Source organism: Peromyscus californicus, unplaced genomic scaffold (assembly GCF_007827085.1).
Source record: "Peromyscus californicus insignis strain IS unplaced genomic scaffold, ASM782708v3 Scaffold_18__1_contigs__length_77618521, whole genome shotgun sequence".
In the NCBI taxonomy this organism is placed as follows: Eukaryota; Metazoa; Chordata; class Mammalia; order Rodentia; family Cricetidae; genus Peromyscus; species Peromyscus californicus.
The window spans coordinates 72012118-72032914 of NW_026294480.1; positions in this window are offsets into that span (position 1 = coordinate 72012118).

Below are 20797 nucleotides of genomic sequence, written 5' to 3' on the forward strand. Positions count from 1 at the left end.
AACCTATAGGTGGAAAGATCATAGGCCCTAGTGTGGATGCTACTGGTATTGTTTTGATCATTGGACATGGTGTTCTGGCAAATTGTCTTCTAAACATTTTTATTTGTGCTTATTGATTAGTGTTGCAGCTAACACTGTGAAGACTCATAACTGGCAAAAGTATTGAGACTTACTGGCTATTGAAAGCTGAGTGTAAATAAAATGTCTGTATTACTTCCACCAAGGTATATAACATAGCACAAGAGGCAGCAGATAGAATTAAAGAGCTGGAGGAATGGGCAGAGTATTGTTAACACTCTCTTCTCAATATACATGATTGTTATACTCTTATCTCTCAGAAGCTGTGATTATCTGTAGGAACCCTAAGACTGGTCTTGTCAATGTCTGCCATGGATGGGGGTGGGGAGAATCAGAAGGCCCATTCCTCTCTGAGGAGATAAAAGTAGATCTTTGATTGCTGGGGGAGAGAAAGACTTTTTCTTCAGTAATATAACCACTGGGACATTGCCCATGCTCCTCTACAATACCCCTCTCTCACTCATCTCTAAATCACTGTACATGTGCGCACACACCCCCACACACACCCCCACACCCACACCCACACACACACACACACACAAGACTTCATAGGCTTTTATGCTAATCATATACATGGTTGCTGACTTTGGCTCTGAAGATAAAGAAGTCAATTATGAGACAAACCTGAAAATGAAGAAAACTTTGAACTCCATGAGAAACATTGTAGCTTCTTCATTGTTGGTTCTGAGTTTGGCTTGTATATTTTAAAAGTAATTTAGAAAATCCTTTCCCTCCAATCCATGCTTACATACATGAATGCATGCATCTACCCACCCATTTACCTGTCCATCTACCCATCCATCCTACCATCCATCCATCCATCCATTTGTCCACCATTTGCTCCTTCCTCCCTTCCTTCCTTCCATCCACCCACCCATCCTTCCTTCCATCCACCCACCCATCCATCAATCCATTCTTCCTTCCATTCACCCACCCAGCCATCAATCATCCTTCCTTCCATCTATCTGTCCATGCTTCCATACATGCATGTGTTCATCCTACCATTCATCCATTCACCCAACCATCCATCCTTCCATTCATGTCTGACACACCAGTACAAGATAATTGAGAATAGCTGTTTTGAGACAGATACATTTTTATTTTTGCCTACAAAGTATATCTATAAACAACCTTTGCATTAATAATTTACATATGATATACTGCACAAAATTGCTACCATTATGTGAATATACAATAAGAAATCTTATATGGAAAGAGTTGAGGAAAATAGTGGAATTTCATATGAGAAACTAACAGTGATACCAAAAGTGAAGAAGATATCAATGGCAAAATCTGTATCTTTTTCAAATATTTTCCTAAGTTCAAGCAATAAAGATGAATGGGTCAGGATATCAGAACCTGTGCTTGGTCTCTGTGTAGTCAAGCTGAAGAGTCACTCATTTACATTGTTGAAACACAGTTAGAATTTGGAGGTTTTCAACTTAATTTTTTTGTTTTTTTATTATTATTAAGAGATTTTTATATTCATTTTACATGCCCATCACAGATTCCCCTCACCTCCCTCCTCCCACCCCCCAGCCTTGCCCCCCAACTCCACCCATTGCCACTTCCTCCAAGGCAAGGTCTCCCATGGGGAGTCACTAGGCTCCAAAAAGCCGGCTCACGCACCAGGGATGGGTCTGGATCCCACTGCCTGGGGGCTCCCTAAACAGTTCAAGCTAAACAACTGGTTCGCCTATCCAGAGGGCCTAGTCCAGTACCATAGGGCTCCTCAGCTATTGGTCCACAGTTCATGCGTTTCCACTAGTTTGGCTGGCCGTCTCTGTACATTTTTCCAACATGATCTGCCAGGGACCAGCCTCAGCAGTTTCAGGGGTCTGAAGGATGGGATACCTGGAAGGTACAGTAACAACTCAGAGACAGTGTTCATGCAAGCTGACAGGTCACTTCGGGCTTCTGCAGTTGCTAAGTAGCTTCTTTGCTACAGCTTCTATAGCTTCTCTAGCTTCTTCTGCTTTTGCCCTTGTAACTGCAGTCTTTTATTATCATAAGCAAGGGGAAACAGAAAAAATGGGGAAAACACCCAATACAGAATGTTCTCATGATTCCAAAGATGATTCTTAGAAAATCACCAATATATTCTTCATCATCTTTTACTAAACACAGGAACTATGCCAGACTTAACACCAAAGCAAGCATAATCTAATTTTATTATTAATGATTATACAATCTTCTAAGCACTTGACCCAAAGGCTAGCAACATGCAATTTCGCAAAAAAAGGTAAAAATAAGAACAGTGGTCAATGTACCAGACACTCATTTCCTTCTCACACAGCCTGCGCTGACCTCAAGACCCCTGCAGCCGCCTAAGTTCCTCTTCAGTCCTCTGCAAACACCAAGCCCCATGACTGGTGGGACACAATGACCTCAGACAAGAAATCTGTCCCTGCAAGTCATCAACTTCTGTCCTTCTATATCCAACAATTCCAAGGAAGACCTGATCCAATTTTCAGAGCTTCCATGAAAGGAAGCTCACCTTTTCTGGCAGCTCTTCTTAATCTAGGAACCCAATAAAACTTGTAGCAATCACTCCATCAATTGCCACATTGTCTCCACACTCCTTCAGGAGGAATAAAAAATATCTGGATTAAAGTTGCCATCTCCCTTTCTTGGTGGAGGCCACTATTTTCCTCCTATTCTAGGTTCCCACACTTTTAGTTTGTCATCCCATCTATATGTTACTCCATCCACAGTCTTCAGCCAATACCCCTTAGGGTTTCAAGTTTTACACAATGCCCTTGGAATATCCTCAGAAACTGAATTATTCATCATAGCCAATTTGAGTCCAGTGTGGTGATACACATCATACCAAGTGCTATAGTTGACCACACATTCTGTACAGTTTATCCAAGCCTGAAAAGCTTCTTTCCCATGAACTGCATAACTGCCTTAACCCCAGCCTGAGTGATCATCTCTGTATAATTTCCTGTGAAATTTACTTCACTCCTTTCCTGTATCACAGAAATCACCATTGACCTAGGAACACAGAAGTGAAGATCAGATAGAAGAAAATTACTAGCATTATAAGAAGTACTTATATGGAGAAGGACGTGACATGTGCACGCCATAAAGCATGACTTGGGACATGTAGGCATTTCTGCCTTGGCCCACTAGAGGCATGCTAAGCAGATGATCTGGAGAGGAATGCACTGAGGGTTGATGGTCCACAATCTCGGGTCCCCTTTTCTCCAGTCTCTGCTGGCAGCACGTGAGGCATCTTGTATGCTGTCCCCAGCAATGATCTCGATGTCCCTTGCTCATAGAATCCCTCCTTTTTCTCATCGATTGGACTCCTGGTACTCAGCCTGGCACCCATCCCTGAATCTCTGCATCTACTTCCTTCAGTCACTGGATGAGGGCTCTATGATGACAGTTGGGGTATTCAGCCAACTGATCACCAGAGTAGGCTAGTTCAGGCACCCTCTCAACTGCTGCTAGTAGTCTAAGGTGGGGTCCTCCTTGTGGATTCCTGGGAACTTCCCTAGTACCCTGTTTCTCCCTATTCTCATGATGTCTTCATTAATCATGGTATCTCTTTCCTTGCTTTCCCACTCTGTACCTGTTCTAGCTCAAACTTCCCATGTCCCTATGTTCTCATCTCCCATCCCTTGCCCTCCCTTACTACCCCTCACCTCCAGTTTGCTCATGAAGATCTCATCTATTTCTTCTTTGCTGGGTGATCCATGTGTCCCTCCTAGAGTCTTCCCTGCTAGCTAACCTCCCTGGAGCTGTGGGTTGCAGTCTTGTTATCCTTTGCTTTACATTTAGTATCCACTTACAAGTGAGTACATACCAAGTTTGTCCTTCTGATTCTGGGTTACCTCACTCAGGATATTTTCTAGTTCCATCCCTTTACTTGCAAATTTCACGATGTCATTGTTTTTCTCTGCTGAGCAGTACTCCATTGTGTATATTTACCACATTTTCTTAATCCATTCTTCAGTTGAGGGGTATCTAGGTTGTTTCCAGGTTCTGGCTATTACGAATAATGCTACTATGAACATAGCTGAGCATGTGTCCTTGTGGTGTGATTGAGAATTACTTGGGTATATGCCCAAGAGTGGTATAGCTGGGTCTTGAGGAAGACTGATTCCAGTTTTCTGAGAAACCGCCATACTGATTTCCAAAGTGGCTGTACAAGTTTGCACTCCCACCAACAGTGGAGGAGTGTTCCCCTTGCTCCACATCCTCTCCAACATAAGCTGTCCTCAGTGCTTTTGGTCTTAGCCATTCTGACAGGTGTATCTCAGAGTTGTTTTGATTTGCATTTTCCTGATGATTAAGGAAGTTGAGCAATCCCTCAAAAGACTCTCGGCCATCTGAGATTCTTCTTTTGTGAACTCTCTGTTTAGCTCTGTAGCCCATTTTTTAATTGGATTGTTAGGTATTTTGATGTCTAGTTTCTTGAGTTCTTTATATATTTTGGAGATCAGTCCTCTGTCAGATGTGGGGTTGGTAAAGATCTTTTTCCATTCTGTAGGTTGTCTTTTTGTCTTATTGACCTTGTCCTTTGCCCTACAAAAGCTTCTCTGTAGGTTGAGTTTTCCTGCCTGGCCCACAGTCAGGACAAATCTCTCTCACCTGCCAGTCCCACCACCTCTCAGACCCGACCAAGTAAACACAGAGACTTATATTGGTTACAAACTGTATGGCCGTGGCAGGCTTCTTGCTAACTGTTCTTACAGCTTAAATTAATCCATTTCTATTAATCTATACCTTGCCACGTGGCTTGTGGCTTACTGGCATCTTCACATGCTGTTTCTCATCATGGCGGCTGGTAGTGTTTCTCTCACTCAGCCTTCCACTTCCCAGCTTTATTCTCCTCCTTGTCCCGCCTACACTTCCTGCCTAGCCAATGGCCAATCAGTGTTTTATTTATTGACTAATCAGCAACACATTTGCCATACAGAACATCCCACAGCACTTCTCAGTTTCAAGAGGCCCTATTTATTAATAGTGTCTGTGCTACTGGTGTTATATTTAGGAAGTGGTCGCTTGTACCAATGCATTCAAGACTACTTCCTACTTTCTCTTCTATCAAATTCAGTATAACTGGATTTATGTTGAAGTTTTTGATCCACTTGTACTTGAGTTTTGTGCGTGGTGACAGATATGGATCTATTTGCAAGCTTCTACATGGTGACATCCACTTATACTAGAACCATTTATTGAAGATGCTTTCTTTTTTCCATTGCAGAGTTTTGACTTCTTTGTCAAAAATCAGGTGTTCATATGAGTGCGGTTAATGTTAGGGTCTTCAAATCGATTCCATTGGTCCACATATCAGTTTTTATTCCAGTACCAAGCTGTTTTTATTACTGTAGCTCTATAGTAGAGCTTGAAGTCAGGGTTGGTAATGCCTCCAGAGGTTGCTTTATTGTACAGGATTCTTTTAGCTATCCTGGGTTTTTTTGTTTTTCCATACGAAGTTGAATATTGTTCTTTCCAAGTCTGTGAAGAATTGTGTTGGATTTTGATGGGGATTGCATTGAATCTGCAGATTGCTTTTGGTAAGATTGCCATTTTTACTATGTTAATCCTTCCTATCCATGAGCATGGGTGATCTTTCCATTTTCTGATATCTTCTTCAATTTCTTTTTCCAGCAACTTGAAGTTCTTATCATACAAGTCCTTCACTTCCTTAGTTAGAGTTACCCCAAGGTATTTCATATTATTTGTGGCTATTGTAAAGGGTGATGTTTCTCTGATTTCTTTCTCAGCCCCTTTTTCATTTGTATATAGGAGGGCTACTGATTTTTTTGAGTTAATCTTGTATCCTGCCACCTTACTGAAGTAGTTTATCAGTTGTAGGAGTTCCCTGGGAGAATTTTTGGGGTCACTTATGTATACTATCATATCATCTGCAAATAGTGAAAGTTTGACTTCTTCCTTTCCAATTTCTATCCCTTTGATCTCCTTTTGTTGTCTTATTGCCCTAGCTAGAAATTTGAGTACTGTATTGAATAGATATGTGTAGATGAATTTCTAAATAGTCTTATTAAATAAAAAATATGGAGCCAAATACAGGGGTGAAATCCTTAGAGATCAGGAAAATAGGCAGAGCCACCCGCCTTACCTCACCAGCTCTACAGCTTCCAAATGTGAGCTACTTCCTGTCTACCCATGCCTTTATATGCCTTGCTTTTCTTCCCTCTCATTGGCTCTTAGCCCAGTTACCTCATTTCCTTGTCACTGTCTGTCTGTACAGACCTCCAGATCTTTATGGTTGGTACCGGGATTAAAGGCGTGTGCCACCATGCTTGGCTCTGTTCTCTAGTATGGCCTTGAACACACAGAGACCCTGCCTGATAAGTGATTAGATTAAGGGCTTATGCTGCCTGACCTTGTTTACTTAAAATGGCTGGCCTTTTCCCCCTTGTATCTATGCAAGCTTTATTTATTAAAGCACAAATAAAATATCACCACAGATATGGGGAGAGTGGACAGCCTTGTCTTGTTTATGATTTTAGTGGAATCACTTTGAGTTTCTCTCCATTTAATTTGATGTTGGCTGTTGGCTTGCTGTAAATTGCCTTTATTTTGTTTAGGTATATTCCTTGTACTCCTGATCTCTCCAAGACCTTTATCATGATGGGGTGTTGAATTTTGTCAAAGGCCTTTTCAGCATCTAATGAGATGATCATGTGTTTTTTTTCTTACAGTTTGTTTATATGGTGTATTACATTGACAGAGTTTTGTATGTTGAACCATTGTTGCATCCCTTGGATGGAGCCTACTTGGTCATGGTGGATAATTTTTTTGATGTGCTCTTGGATTCGGTTTGCCAATGTTTTATTGAGTATTTTTGCATCAATGTTCATGAGGGAGATTGGTCTATAATTCTCTTTCTTTGTTGCATCTTTGTGTGGTTTGGATATCAGGGTAACTGTAGCTTCATAAAAAGAGTTTGGTAATGTCCCTTCTGCTTCTTTTGTGTGGAACAATTTGAAGAGTATTGGAATTGGCTCTTCTTTGAAAATCTGATAGAATTCTGCACTGAAACCATCTGGTCCTTGGCTCTTTTTGGTTGGGAGACTTTTAATGATTGCTTCTATTTCCTTAGGTGTTATTGGTCTATTTAAATAGTTTATCTGGTCTTGATTTACCTTTGGTATGTGGTACCTACCCAGAAAATTGTCCATTTCTTTCAGATTTTCCAATTTGGTAGTACAGGTTTTTGAAGAATGACCTGATGAGTCTCTGGATTTCCTCATTGTCTGTTGTTATGTCTTCCTTTTCATTTCTGATTTTGTTAATTTGCATGCTCTCTTTGTCTTTTGGTTATTTTGGATAAGGGCTTGTCTATCTTTTTGAGTTTTTCAAAGAACCAACTCTTTGTTTCATTGATTCTTTGTATTGTTCTCTTTGTTTCTATTTTATTGATTTCAGCTCTCAATTTGATTATTTCCTGGCATCTATTCCTCCTGGGCGACTTTACTTCTTTTTGTTCTAGAGCTTTCAGGTGTTCTATTAAGTCACTAGCGTGAGATTTCTCCATCTTCTTTATGTGGGCATTTAGTGCTATGAGTTTCCCTCTTAGCACTGCTTTCATAGTGTCCCATGAGTTTGGGTATGTTGCACTTTCATTTTCATTGAATTCTAGGAAATCTTTAATTTCTTTCTTTATTTCTTCCTTGACTCATTGGTGATTCAGTTGGGCATTATTCAGTTTCCATGAGATTGTAGACTTTCTGTATTTTTGTTGTTGTTGAAATCTAACTTTAAGCCATGGTAGTCTGATAAAATACAGGAGGTTATTCCAATTTTTTTGTATCTGTTGAGATTTGCTTTGTGACCGAGCATGTGGTCAACTTTAGAGAAGGTCCCATGGGGTGCTGAGAAGAAGGTATATTCTTTTGTGTTAGGGTGGAATGATCTGTAGATATCTACTAAGTCCATTTGAGTCATAACTTCTTTTAGGTCCCTTATTTCTCTGTTAAGTTTCAGTCTGGCAGATCTATCCAGTGGTAAGAGTGTGGTGTTCAAATCTCTCACTACTAGTTTGTGGGGTTTGATGTGCAATTTCAGCTTTAGTAAAGTTTCTTTTATAAATGTGAGTGCCCTTGTACTTGGGGAACAAATGTTCAGAATTGAGACTTCATCGTGGTAGATTTTCCCTGTGATAAGTATGTAACGTTCTTCCTGATCTCTTTTGATTGATTTTAGTTTGAAGTCTATTTTATTAGATAATAGGATAACTACACCAGCTTGCTTCTTAAGTCCATTTAATTGGAAAGTCTTTCCCCAGCCTTTTACTCTGAGGTACTGTCTGTCTAGTAGTATCCGAATTTGGAGGTTTTCAATTTAAATTTTTTTAAAAATATTTATTTATTTATGTGTGAGTGTGTGTGCTCACATGCCAAGGTAATGTGTAGAGTTCAGAGAACATCTTTTGGGAGTTGGCTTTTCCTTCTAGCTTGTGCATCTTGGAAAGAACTCAGGTCATCATACTGGGCAGCAATGCTGAACTACCTTGCAAGCCTTGTTTTCAACCTTAAATATACTTAAAACTTATATGTTGCTCCACTGAATCACAAACATGGTATCATCAAATTTCAGGGTCATCAAGTATCAGGTGATGACCATTTAAATATACATGCTCCATTTAAATTTATTATATATGAATATATGTATATTTCTTTTTAAAACATTGCAGCTGTTTTTTTATTTTTTATTTTTCGAGATTTTTATAAATGAGCAATCCATCTTCATCACTTCTGTCTTTTTCTCTTGTCTCCAGTTCCTCACATGTGTTCCTCTTCCTCCCAAATTCATGAACTTTTCTTTAATTACTGTTGTTACATGTATATACATAAGTACATGTGAGTGTACATACATACATACATATATGAACACATAAATATATAGCCTACTGCATCCATTTAGCATTGTTTGTTATATTTTTTTGGTAGCATGGAAACCATATAAGACATCATGGATTGGGTTACCATCTTGCAGTTTTCATTACATTGGGCCTATGTGATGATTTTTAACTGAGTGCTGTTGGTACTGGGGACAGGGATTCTGTGTACCAGGATATCAAACACCTTTCAAGATCATTATATTTCAACCTACAAATACCTCCTCCTCCTTACTACTTGCATGTAACACACTTCTGCTAATCTCCAGTGACTGTAACAACTGTTGCCCCCATCCCGGTCCCAGTTTGCAATCCCTGCTAGGAAGATAGCTTTACATTGGAGTATGGACTGAAAGCCAAGTATTATTTTATAGTGGTGTATATTGTTTCTTCTCAACTCAGGTTTTCAAAGACACTTTAGTTTTTCTTCTGTCATTGATAATTGGGTCATTTGCAATACTTGAGCTCATCTTACAACAGAGACCTGATTTCTAACACAGACAATGTTCTTTGAGGATGTTACAGTGTATTATTTTAGTATTTAATTTAGGTTCATGTTTATTATATTTATGAAAATATTCCAATAAGTCATTAAGAGTTTATGGGTTTTCCCATCAATTAGGCACTCAGAAACTATTGATCAAGTTTTTAAAAAGCTAATGAATCAAGGACTTGTTTAAGGCACAGGAAGAGAACTGTGTCTGTGACCTTTCTGGCAGAAGCTCTACTCATCAATAGTATTACACATTTACTATTCTGTATAAATAATAGATAACCATGGGTGGCAAACCCAGAGGGAGAATCAAGGCAAGGGTGAGGGCTTTGCAGCTTGCCTGTGCATTATCTTCAATACATTGGGTACGGTGTGGATTTTGAGGTCTAGCCTTCCAGAGCATTGCTTGCTAATGGATAGTAACTAAAAGGTGAGCAATCTCTCCATCACTTGCTGTGGTCAGAGAAGGAAAAGATATGTGTTAAATGGTTTGGCACATATCCGGTAGTCAACTGACTGCCTAATGTGGGATTTATCGGAAAGAGTTGAATCATTTCCACCCAAAAGACTTGGGTTTTAAGCATGCACTGAAACTGTCCTAAGGTAAAATGTTGGTGATAAGCTGGAGTATCACAGAGATGATAATAACATGGACATTGGATTCAGCAAAGATTTGGACTTAAATGCCAGTTTTGTAATCTATGTACCTTGGGAATGATATTAATTCCCAACTAGTTTATTCAGGTGTAAAATGTGGACATTATTTCCTTCTGAATTCTTCTGGGAATGAACTGTGGGAATGGGACAGTATTTCTTTCTGAATTCTTCTGGGGACGAGCTGTGGTAATGGCTGCAGAAGCCATGGCTTCTTCTCCACTTCCTTTTCTTTCCTCCTCCTTTCCTTCCTTCCAAAAGCCATGTGTCAAATCCAACTATAACATACTGATGTCTTTCTATAAAAGTAGGAAACATAATATTGAATCTTGAGTTGACTATTCATGAGTCTTCATAATTTTAGTAAAATTAAGAGAAATGCATAGCAATGTGTCTCATTTTTGTAGTAATGCTAAATAATGTTTGTCAGAATCATCCTGTAAGACTAACTTAGTCTCTGAGCATCAGTTTCTTTAATTGCTGCATAAATTGGTTCTCTTAGCTTTTATTTTGGGAACTTCCTCCATAACAATCATAGCAATTTTATACAGGATGATGACCATTGTTATTTACAAATAGTTGTGGAGAATGAACATAAGAAGTTCTAGAGAGTAAACCTTTAATATTACTTTTTAGCCTTCTATACAAATATCCTGCAGGAAAAATGTATGATCAGGATTTTTGCATAGGGTCCAACAAATATCTTTGAATTGTAGTTGTGGGCATATTACTCCTTTCCATTTTCATTACATTATATTTATTTATTTATTTGCCATTTTGGACATATCTATTGTGCCTTTAGATGGCACTCAATCTTCTTTGGCTAAATTTGTGTTTTCTAGGGTCCAGGACTAATGCTCAATTTTCAGAGAAAAATATCTAAGGAAATCAAATTCTGGTGAAGGAAATTCCAAACCCCAAATTATGGAAAGCAAATGATGAAAAGTATGCATAGATATACAGGCTATATAAAATGTACTTTGCAGTAAACTTTTTTAAAATTTTTTTCTAATTTTATAATTTAATTTAATTTTACATATCAGCCACAAATTTCCCTGTCCTCCCTCCTCCCACCCCCTGTCCTTCCCCCAATCCACCCCCCATTCCCATCTCCTCCAGGGCAAGGACTCCCCTGGGGATTCAGCTCAGCCTGATAGATTCAGTGGAGGCAGGTCCAGTCCCCTCCTCCCTTCACCCAGGCTGAGCAAAGTATCCCAGCATAGGCTCCAGGCTCCAAAAAGCCAGCTCATACACTAAGGACAGGTCCTGGTCCCACTGCCTGGGGGCCTCCCAAACAGTTCAAGCTAATTGACTGTCTCACTTATCCAGAGGGCCTGGTCTAGTTCCATGGAGGCTCCTCAGCTATTGGTTCATAGTTCATGTGTTTCCATTGGTTTGGCTATTTGTCCCTGTGCTTTTTCCAATCATGGTCTCAACATCTCTCACTGGTACAATCCTTCCTCTTTCTCACGGATTGGACTCCCAGAGCGCCACCTGGGGCCTGGCGGTGGATCTCTGCATCCACTTCCATCAGTCATTGGATGAGGTTTCTAGCACGACAATTAGGGTGTTTGGCCATCCTATCACCAGAGTAGGTCAGTTCGGGCTTTCTCTTGACCATTGCCAGTAGTCTATTGTGGAGGTATCTTTGTGGATATCTGGGGACCTCTCTAGCACTTTGCTTCTTCCTATTCCCATGGGGTCTTCATTTATCATGGTCTCTCTTTCCTTGTTCTCCCTCTCTGTTCTTGATCCAGCTGGGTTCTCCCCCCCCCCCTAAGCTCTCTTTCCACCAACCCTTGCCCTTCATTACCCTTCCCCCCTTACGTCCAGTTTGCTCATGTAGATCTCATCCATTTCTCTGTTGTTGGGCAATCCCTGTGTCTTTCTTAGGGTCCTGTTTTCTAGGTAGCCTCCCTGGAGTTGTGAGCAGCAGTCTTGTTATCCTTTGTTTTACATCTAGTATCCACCTATGAGTGAGTACCTACCATGTTTGTCTTTCTGAGTCTGGGTTACCTCACTCAGGATGATTTTTTCTAGATCTATCCATTTGCCTGCAAACCTCATGATGTCATTGTTTTTCTCTGCTGAGTAGTACTCCATTGTGTATATGTACCACATTTTATTGCACAAAACTTAAGTCCAAATGGATCAAAGATCTCAACATAAATCCAGTTACTTTGAACCTGATAGGAGAAAAAGTAGGAAGTAGTCTTGAACGCATTGGCACCAGAGATCACTTCCTAATATAGCACCAGTAGCACAGACACTGAGAAAAACAATTAATCATGGGATCTCTTGAAACTGAGAAGCTTTTGTAGAGCAAAGGACATGGTCAACAAGACAAAGTGACAGAAAAGGTCTTCACCAACCCCACATCTGACAGAGGGCTGATATCCAGAATATATAAAGAACTCAAGAAATTAGACATCAAAATGCCCAACAGTCCAATTAAGAAATGGGCTATGGAGCTGAACAGAGAATTCTCAACAGAAGAAGCTCAAATGGCTGAAATACATTTAAGGAATTGCTCAACATCCCTAATCATCAGGGAAATGCAAATCAAAACGACTCTGAGATACCACCTTACATCCGTCAGAATGGCTAAGACCAAAAAACACTGAAGACAGCTTATGCTGGAGAGGATGTGGAGCAAGGGGAACTCTCCTCCACTGTTGGTGGGAATGCAAGCGTGTACAGCCACTTTGGAAATCAATATGGCACTTTCTTAGAAAACTGGGAATCAATCTCCCCCAAGACCCAACTATACCACTTTTGGGCATATTCCCAAGGAATGCTCAAAGGGCACATGCTCAGCTATGTTCATAGCAGCATTGTTTACAGTAAACTTATGTATAATAATTACTCCTCTTTTTTACCTATTAAAAGTATGGTAGGATCATTGAATGATTTATTTATCAAGGACAAAGTATATAATAAAAAGAGAAGATACTAGGAAATTACTTATATATGAACTTCAGCATGTGTCATAAAGACCTTGTCTATTATTAGGAAAACTTTACTAAAAAATAAAGGATAATTAAATAATGCTTTATAATAAAAATGTGAAAATATTCTGGATGCATTGTATTCCATTTTTAAGATTGGCCATATTGAACAATATTAATCTAGTTTATTCTATACATGATAATTGACATTTTATATGCCCAACTTTGACATATATGTGGATTTTCTGTGAATCCTGTGCTTTCTGTCCATTGTCAGTCTTTATTCCTCAGAGGTTGACAAGGTGAGCAACAGGAAATACCACATTTTAAACTGGCCACTTATTTTCAATAATAGCTTGTTTTCCCCTGGAATTCTGTGTCTACAAGACAAGTTTCTAGGTGGCCTGGGTGACCCAGATCTCTCCAATTTCTCTTGTAATTTTGAAGAATGACTGTAGCACATGTTGGGAATGTAGCATCCTAAGATAAGGGGAAGCTAGTGTGACCAGGCTGCTTTCTGCTATTACTTCTGGAATACAATGTTCTGGAATGCTCCTGCCCATTACATCTACTTTTTCCTGGGTCTGAAACTCTAAGTGCATTGTCTTTTGGAATTGCTAAGCTGCCATGTGATATGGAGTTAATGGAGGCTCCATCAGATCTGAGCAGCTTTCCTGGGCCTTAGGGACATGCTTACACAAATCTTACACCTTTATTTTCCTTTACTGCCCATCTGTGAGTAATAAATTTGCTTTGCTTAACTGGTATAAATCTGCCATTCACAAGAGAACTGCTGCTCATGCATGGTACTAGAGAGGTGTTTCAGGCACTGCCCTGGGACTGATGCTAGTGTATAAGAATAGTCTGCTGTATGTGGTCTTTAAACAATAAAACAGATGACTTGTGTATAGCTCATTGTAGATTGCCTGTCTACCATGCATAAGGGTCTGGATTCAACCTGCAGGAAAAAATCATGAACAACGAGAAAAAAAAAGCAAGAAGAAGAAGCCAAAACAAAACAAAAACAAAAGAACAATTAAGAATAAGATTACATTGTTGTTTTCTTTTTCTTCATGTATTTAATATTTTAATAATAAAATACTTGGTGGTGTAATTTAGGAAGATGTTTGGTGCTTGACACCACTTTCATAGAAAGTATAGGAGAAATTTAGTAATTGAGCAAAGGAGATTTTCATTGATTTCTAGCAATGGGCTCAACTTGGAATGGCATACCCATTGTCTGCTTTGTGTAGTGAGCACGCGTTTCTTTTCAGAGCACAAAACATCAACAGATCACACTCCAAAATTAACTGGTGTCTATAAATTTAAAGAAATATTTTACTCAGTATAATAAAGGTGAAATTTCATTTTTTTTTTTTTTTTTGGTTTTTCGAGACAGGGTTTCTCTGTGTAGCTTTGCGCCTTTCCTGGGACTCACTTGGTAGCCCAGGCTGGCCTCGAACTCACAGAGATCCACCTGGCTCTGCCTCCCCAGTGCTGGGATTAAAGGCGTGCGCCACCACCGCCCGGCGAAATTTCATTTTTTAACTATAACAACTTTACTGAAATTTATTCTTAGTGTAATAGATTTGACAACTTAAACATATTTTATCTTTTAGAGTCATATAGGGTTCATAACAGGTGTGCTAGAGACGGAGACTTCCCCCAGGACTATAGCCTCACACATGTATAACTCCTCCATTATTAAGGTCTCCCACTAAGAGTGACACATTGGTGAAAACTGATAGAGTACTAGCATCCAAAGCAGAGGTTCTCAACCCATGGGTTGTGACCTTTAGAGGGTCGAATGACCCATTCACAGGGGTCTCCTAACACCATTGGAAAACACAGACATTTACATTATAATTCATAGCAGTAACAAAATTACAGTTATGAAGTAGCAAAAAATAATTATATGGTTGTGGCTCACCACAACATGAGGAATTGTATTAAAGGGTCACAGCATCAGGAAAGTTGAGAAACACTGCTCTAAAGGCTTTTGGAAGGGCTAAGGATGCAGTGCAGAGGTAGAGAATTGGCCTAGCATTTATTAGGCCCTGTGTCTGATCCTCAGAATGATAAAATGAACCAACAGACAGACAGACAAATAAACAACACACCCTAAAACAAAAATAAACACCATTAGGGTGATGCACACTTATGTTCCAGCCCTTAGGTGATTGAGGCGGGAGCATCTGAAGTGCAGTACTAGCCTGGGTTACACAGGAACACCCTGATTCAAAAACCAACAAAAAACACAACTGGATTCACTGTTCACTGTTTGTTAAAGCTCATTCATTGTCAATTTTTAAAAAACATTTCTTATATTTTACTGTGATCCGGGACTCTCCTGTGTGTGAACCATTATAGCTGCTTTTGCAATTTGGACAGATTAGGGAGAAGGAATAGTGGAGGCAATTGTTTTTCTAAAATTGGTCTAATTGTATGTGTGATGTATTGATGCGCTCACATAGGTGCCTGCAAATGTGTGTGTATGTATGAGGCTGAGATAAAGTATCTTCTTTGATAACTCTCAACCTTAGTGTTTGAGACAGGGTCTCCAGTGAACCCAGATCTTATTAATTTGATCAGACTGGCTGGCCAATGAGCCTCAGGGATCCTCTTGCCCCATTCCATCTTCCTGCAATGCTGGGGTTACTAACATGAACCACTGTGTCCAGATTTTATGTGGGCTCTAGGGGTCCCATGCAGGTCCTTAAACTTCCATAGTGGGCGTTTGACCAACTCCTTCACACCCCTACCCACTCTAATGGATTTTGACCATTTTTTGAAAGACAGAAGTAACAAATATAGGCAGCAATCTAAAATAGCTGTACTCATTTGAAGACTACAGAAAAATACTCAGATTCTATTACTCATTGGCTTGGAATAAGAAAGAAGAACTATGTATTTTTATCAAATGGAAACGTGTATTTGATGCTTGAAATTCAGAATTTCTAAACTAAATGTTGGATAATTTTCTTTAGATGATTTTCACACATACTCTAAGCTTACCACTTTGTTTTCCATGCATATTGCTAGAACCACTACTATTGGTGACAACATTTACTGTCCTCTCTGTGGTGGGTCTTCAACCACTCAGACTGTGAGTTAATACTTTTTGCTTTATTCTTAAGAAAAGTTTAAAACACCACTAATACCTAGAAAGAGATTTAATCTTATCATTCCTAGGCTTTGATTTGATGGAGGAGGGGGTTGGTATTTTTCTGACTAGAAACATCATATCCTTAACTCTTTCAATAGTTCAGGCACATAGGGTTGGGTGGTTCTTCATTATGAAAGTCTTTTTATAATACTACAAAGCAGGCTACTCTCTGAATGACCAGAGCATCTTTCATAAATGTGCTACCAATGAATAGATCAAGTAATTCCAAGAACATTTAAGAGTGTTGGACTGGGTAGTAATTGTTATAGTTAAGTGGTTAAAAACAAGAATTTGGAAGCTCTGGCAACTTTCATTCCAATGGTCATCATGACTTTTAGCCTTATTAGTTTCAATCAGATTGCCATTGAATAAGATGCAAACATGTCTAAGAAACTGAAGTATAGAATTAGTTGCATCTTTGAGAAGCTAAACAACATTTTATAAAAACAGTATAAAGGCCTCCAGACCTTGCTAGGAAGGCAATCATGGTGGTGCACAACCTGTAATTACAGCCATCAGGAAGTCAGGTGGGAGGACCATGAGTTTGAGACCTGTCTTGGCTAAACAGTGAGACCTTGTTCCCAAACCAACAAAACAAAAGATAAAGGCTAGGATACAGCAGAGTGCTCCAGCTCACGTGAGGGCCGTGGTTCCCTTGCCCACACTTGAACATTTATCATTCGAGTTAAAAATGCATTACGGTCACGTGCAGTCACCAGCTGCAGAACTTAGTCCTGCCTGTGATCCCGCACCACTGATGACTACCCATCGCTCCTTTCCCTTTGGTACCCACCATTACACTCTCAGCTACTGAGACAGAAACTCTTGTGTATCTCAGTCTTTCAGTTACTTGGCTCTTCTTTGGTGAAGTGTCTGCTTCTGCAGTATGTATTTTAAGTTGGAGTACTCATTTTCTGTTGATTTTTAAGAGTCATTTGAATATTTAATTTTTTTTTTTTTTTTTTTTTTTTTTTTTGGTTTTTCGAGACAGGGTTTCTCTGTGTAGCTTTGTGCCTTTCCTGGAACTCACTTGGCAGCCCAGGCTGGCCTCGAACTCACAGAGATCCACCTGGCTCTGCCTCCCGAGTGCTGGGATTAAAGGCGTGCACCACCACCGCCCGGCTGATGATTTTTTTTTTATCAGATGTGTCTTTAGCAAATATTTTCTCTGAGTCTGTGGCTTACTTGTCTTTTTTCTCAAAAGTATCTTTTGTACATCAGAAAATTTTATTTTCAGTGAAGGGCACCCAGTTTCTCTTGCAGCCACACTTTTAGTGTTATATCTAAGGGGTCATCACCTTAGCACACATGGTCTAGGTGGGTTTTGCTAGCTGACTTCCAGTAGTTCATAGTTGTGTGTTTTTTTTTTTTTTTTTTGGTTTTTTCGAGACAGGGTTTCTCTGTGTAGCTTTGCGCCTTTCCTGGAACTCGCTTTGGAGACCAGGCTGGCCTCGAACTCACAGAGATCCGCCTGGCTCTGCCTCCCGAGTGCTGGGATTAAAGGCGTGCGCCACCACCGCCCGGCCATAGTTGTGTGTTTTACACTTAAGTCTCTGATTCACTTTAACTTAACTATGGTGACATGCCTCAGGGCCATTTGGTTATTATTTATTTTATTTTTAATTGTTCTATGTTTTATTATTCTATTTTCTTAGATTAAAAAAATATTTATTATTTTATGTCTGTTATTTGATTATGTAATATATATCTTTTTTTCAGCTTAGTGGTTGTTCTAGGCTTTATCATACAAATCTTTAATACCAGGGCATATCTTCAAATAACATTATACTCCTTTGTGTCTAGTGAAAGAACTTTATGGAAGTTTTCATATCTTTTGGACAATTTTTGTCACACACTTTGTTTTAACATAATTTATAATTCTCTAGAGTTAGCTTTCTGCTGCTATAACAAATCCCTGAGGTAATTAACTTATAAAGAGAGAACACATACTTTAGCCACAAGTTCAAGTCTGCAAGCAGCCTGGACAGTACCACGAGGCCCATGGTGGGACATCAAACCACGGAAAATAGCTGAAGTGGAAACAATCAGCTCACCTCATTGCTGGGAAGCAACAGCAAGAGAGGAAGGGACCAGGATGAGGTTCCACAGCCCCAACATGAAGACTGCCTGATAGATCTCACGTCTTAAACTGCCATAGGCCAAGGTTCAAAGGTGCAGTCTTTTAATATGGACTCCTGGGAGACATTAGACAACCCATAAGCCACATCACCTAACAGTATGTTGTTCTCTTCATGTCGTTGCTTCTGAAGAGTAAACTATTTTGGGGCCACGATGGACCTCAGTAGGGGGACACTTACCGAGCATGTGTGAGACTGTTTGATCCTCTGATTCTCAGCACTGAGAAAGAGAGAGAGAGAGAGAGAGAGAGAGAGAGAGAGAGAGAGAGAGAGAGAGAGAGAGAGAGAGAGAGAGAGAGAGGAGACAAAGAGAGAGAGACAGAGACAGAGAGACACATACAGAGAGAATTGTGGACTTTTTGAAACAACAAATAATCAAGAAAATATCTTTTGAATGTGTCCATATATTTCTCATTGTGTATCTGGAGTTTCATCTATTTTCATGTGCTTTTTTCTGCTTGGAGGACTTGCTTTCAGAATCAAATCCCTCTAAATTGTTTAAAAACATCTTCATTTCTACCTTAATTTTGGATATTAGTGTCTCACCTAATATAAATATAGAATCTTGGTCTTGATTTTCTTTTGGAAAAGATGCCACCCTAAATGGCGTCTGAGAAGTGTATTTCCATTCATACCTCTTTTTTTTTTTTTTTGTTTTTTTCGAGACAGGGTTTCTCTGTATAGCTTTGAGCCTTTCCTGGAACTCGCTTTGGAGACCAGACCTCTTGTTATTTTACACATAATATCCCCCCAAGTGCTTGAATCTCTTTTTATCACACTCTTCTAGCAGTTCAATTATGCTAAAGTGTTGAAGTTTTCATTGCATTTGTAAATAAGTGGCTACTCTTTCCTTAACTATATTTCTCCCTTCTGCTCTTATATGTGATCCTGCAACTATACATTGAAAGGCCATATGATATTGATTTCTTTTCATTTTTATGCCCCCCATGCTGTTGGCTTTGCATGTCATGGTTTTTGTTGCAATGATCTCAAAATCATTGATTTTTTTTCTTTTGTAGTGTATAATCTGTAAAGTAGTTTTATTTGATATGTATTTTTTGTTTTAGATAGTGTAGTTTCATCTGTATATATATATATGTATATATATATATACATATATATATATATGAGGGTTTGTTTGGATGTCATTGCATTTTCTGTCTCTCTATCTTCTTGAAATAAGAGCGCGCACACTTGTTTGTGGATTCATTATCGCATGCACACATGAAGGCCAGGGGCTAACACTGCTTTCTTCTTCCCTTGCTTCCCACCTTAGTTTTCAAAACAGCATCTCTCACTGAACCTCTAGAACATGGATTTGAATAGACTAGCCCTCCTGGCCAATGAACTCTAGGGAATCCTCCTGTTTCTGCCTTCTTAGAGCTGGGGTTTTACACACACACACACACACACACACACACACACACACACACACACACTCACGCACACACTGTACCTGGGTTTATGTGGATGCTGGGGATCCAAACTCAGGTCCCTACGATTGCACAGCAGTTTCCCTGGAGTCAGGTTTATGTCTTGGAGGAAGCCCTTCACTGTGATTTCCACATGGTGGAGTGTCTCAGCCTGAATTCACTAAAGGAATATTCTAGGTATTTTTCTTTTGTTCTCTGAGGCCATTTTCTGTCATGTTGCCCTGTAGACACAGCTGACCTGTTACCACATATCGGTGAGTTCCCTTCCATTTCTGACTGGGCATGGTCAGTATCAGTGAGGTCAGGGCATTTATTCACCAGGGTTGGTCCTTCTAGGTTGCCAAAGGGGCTCTCTTTCTTTACTGTGGCTCTTCTCCTTGCTTCTTTAGTGCTTAAATGGTTGTAGTGTCAGTAACCAGCTCCAAGCCCTGCAATGGACCCATGCTTTCTCTTTCTCTCACCGGTCTCATGTCTAAACAGTTCCTGAGTTTGTGATCTGTTTCCTTCTGGGACCATTCGTATAGGTGATATACAGAATATCCAGTAACCTGCATGCCGTGAGTCACAGCTAATGAGGATAGATGCCACTGTATAGAGTCTGCGAGGCACAGCCAGTGCAAACTGTCAGTATCAGTGCTAGCTAGGAAGAGCACAGGCGGTATTTTCCAGGTAATAATAGTTAAGGTGTCAAAATTCACAAACTGAAAAAGTTAAATTGACTAACACTCATTTCTCTAATATGTTACCAAAGTAGAAAGAGAGTAGCCTAACGGGATGACTGGTCAAGGGAACACTATAACCACCATGTAGTGACGGCTCACTCCAGGCTTGGTTGCTCTTTCCTCCACTTGGTAGAACCCTGGGTAAGCTGTATTTTATAGTTGTGGATCCTGAGGAAAAAAATACCTTTGTCAGTACTGTCTAACTGAAGATCCTAATTTTATAAATCAAGATATCATTTTTAGATCCACTAATATATTACATTACTGTTAGTGTAGTAAATATT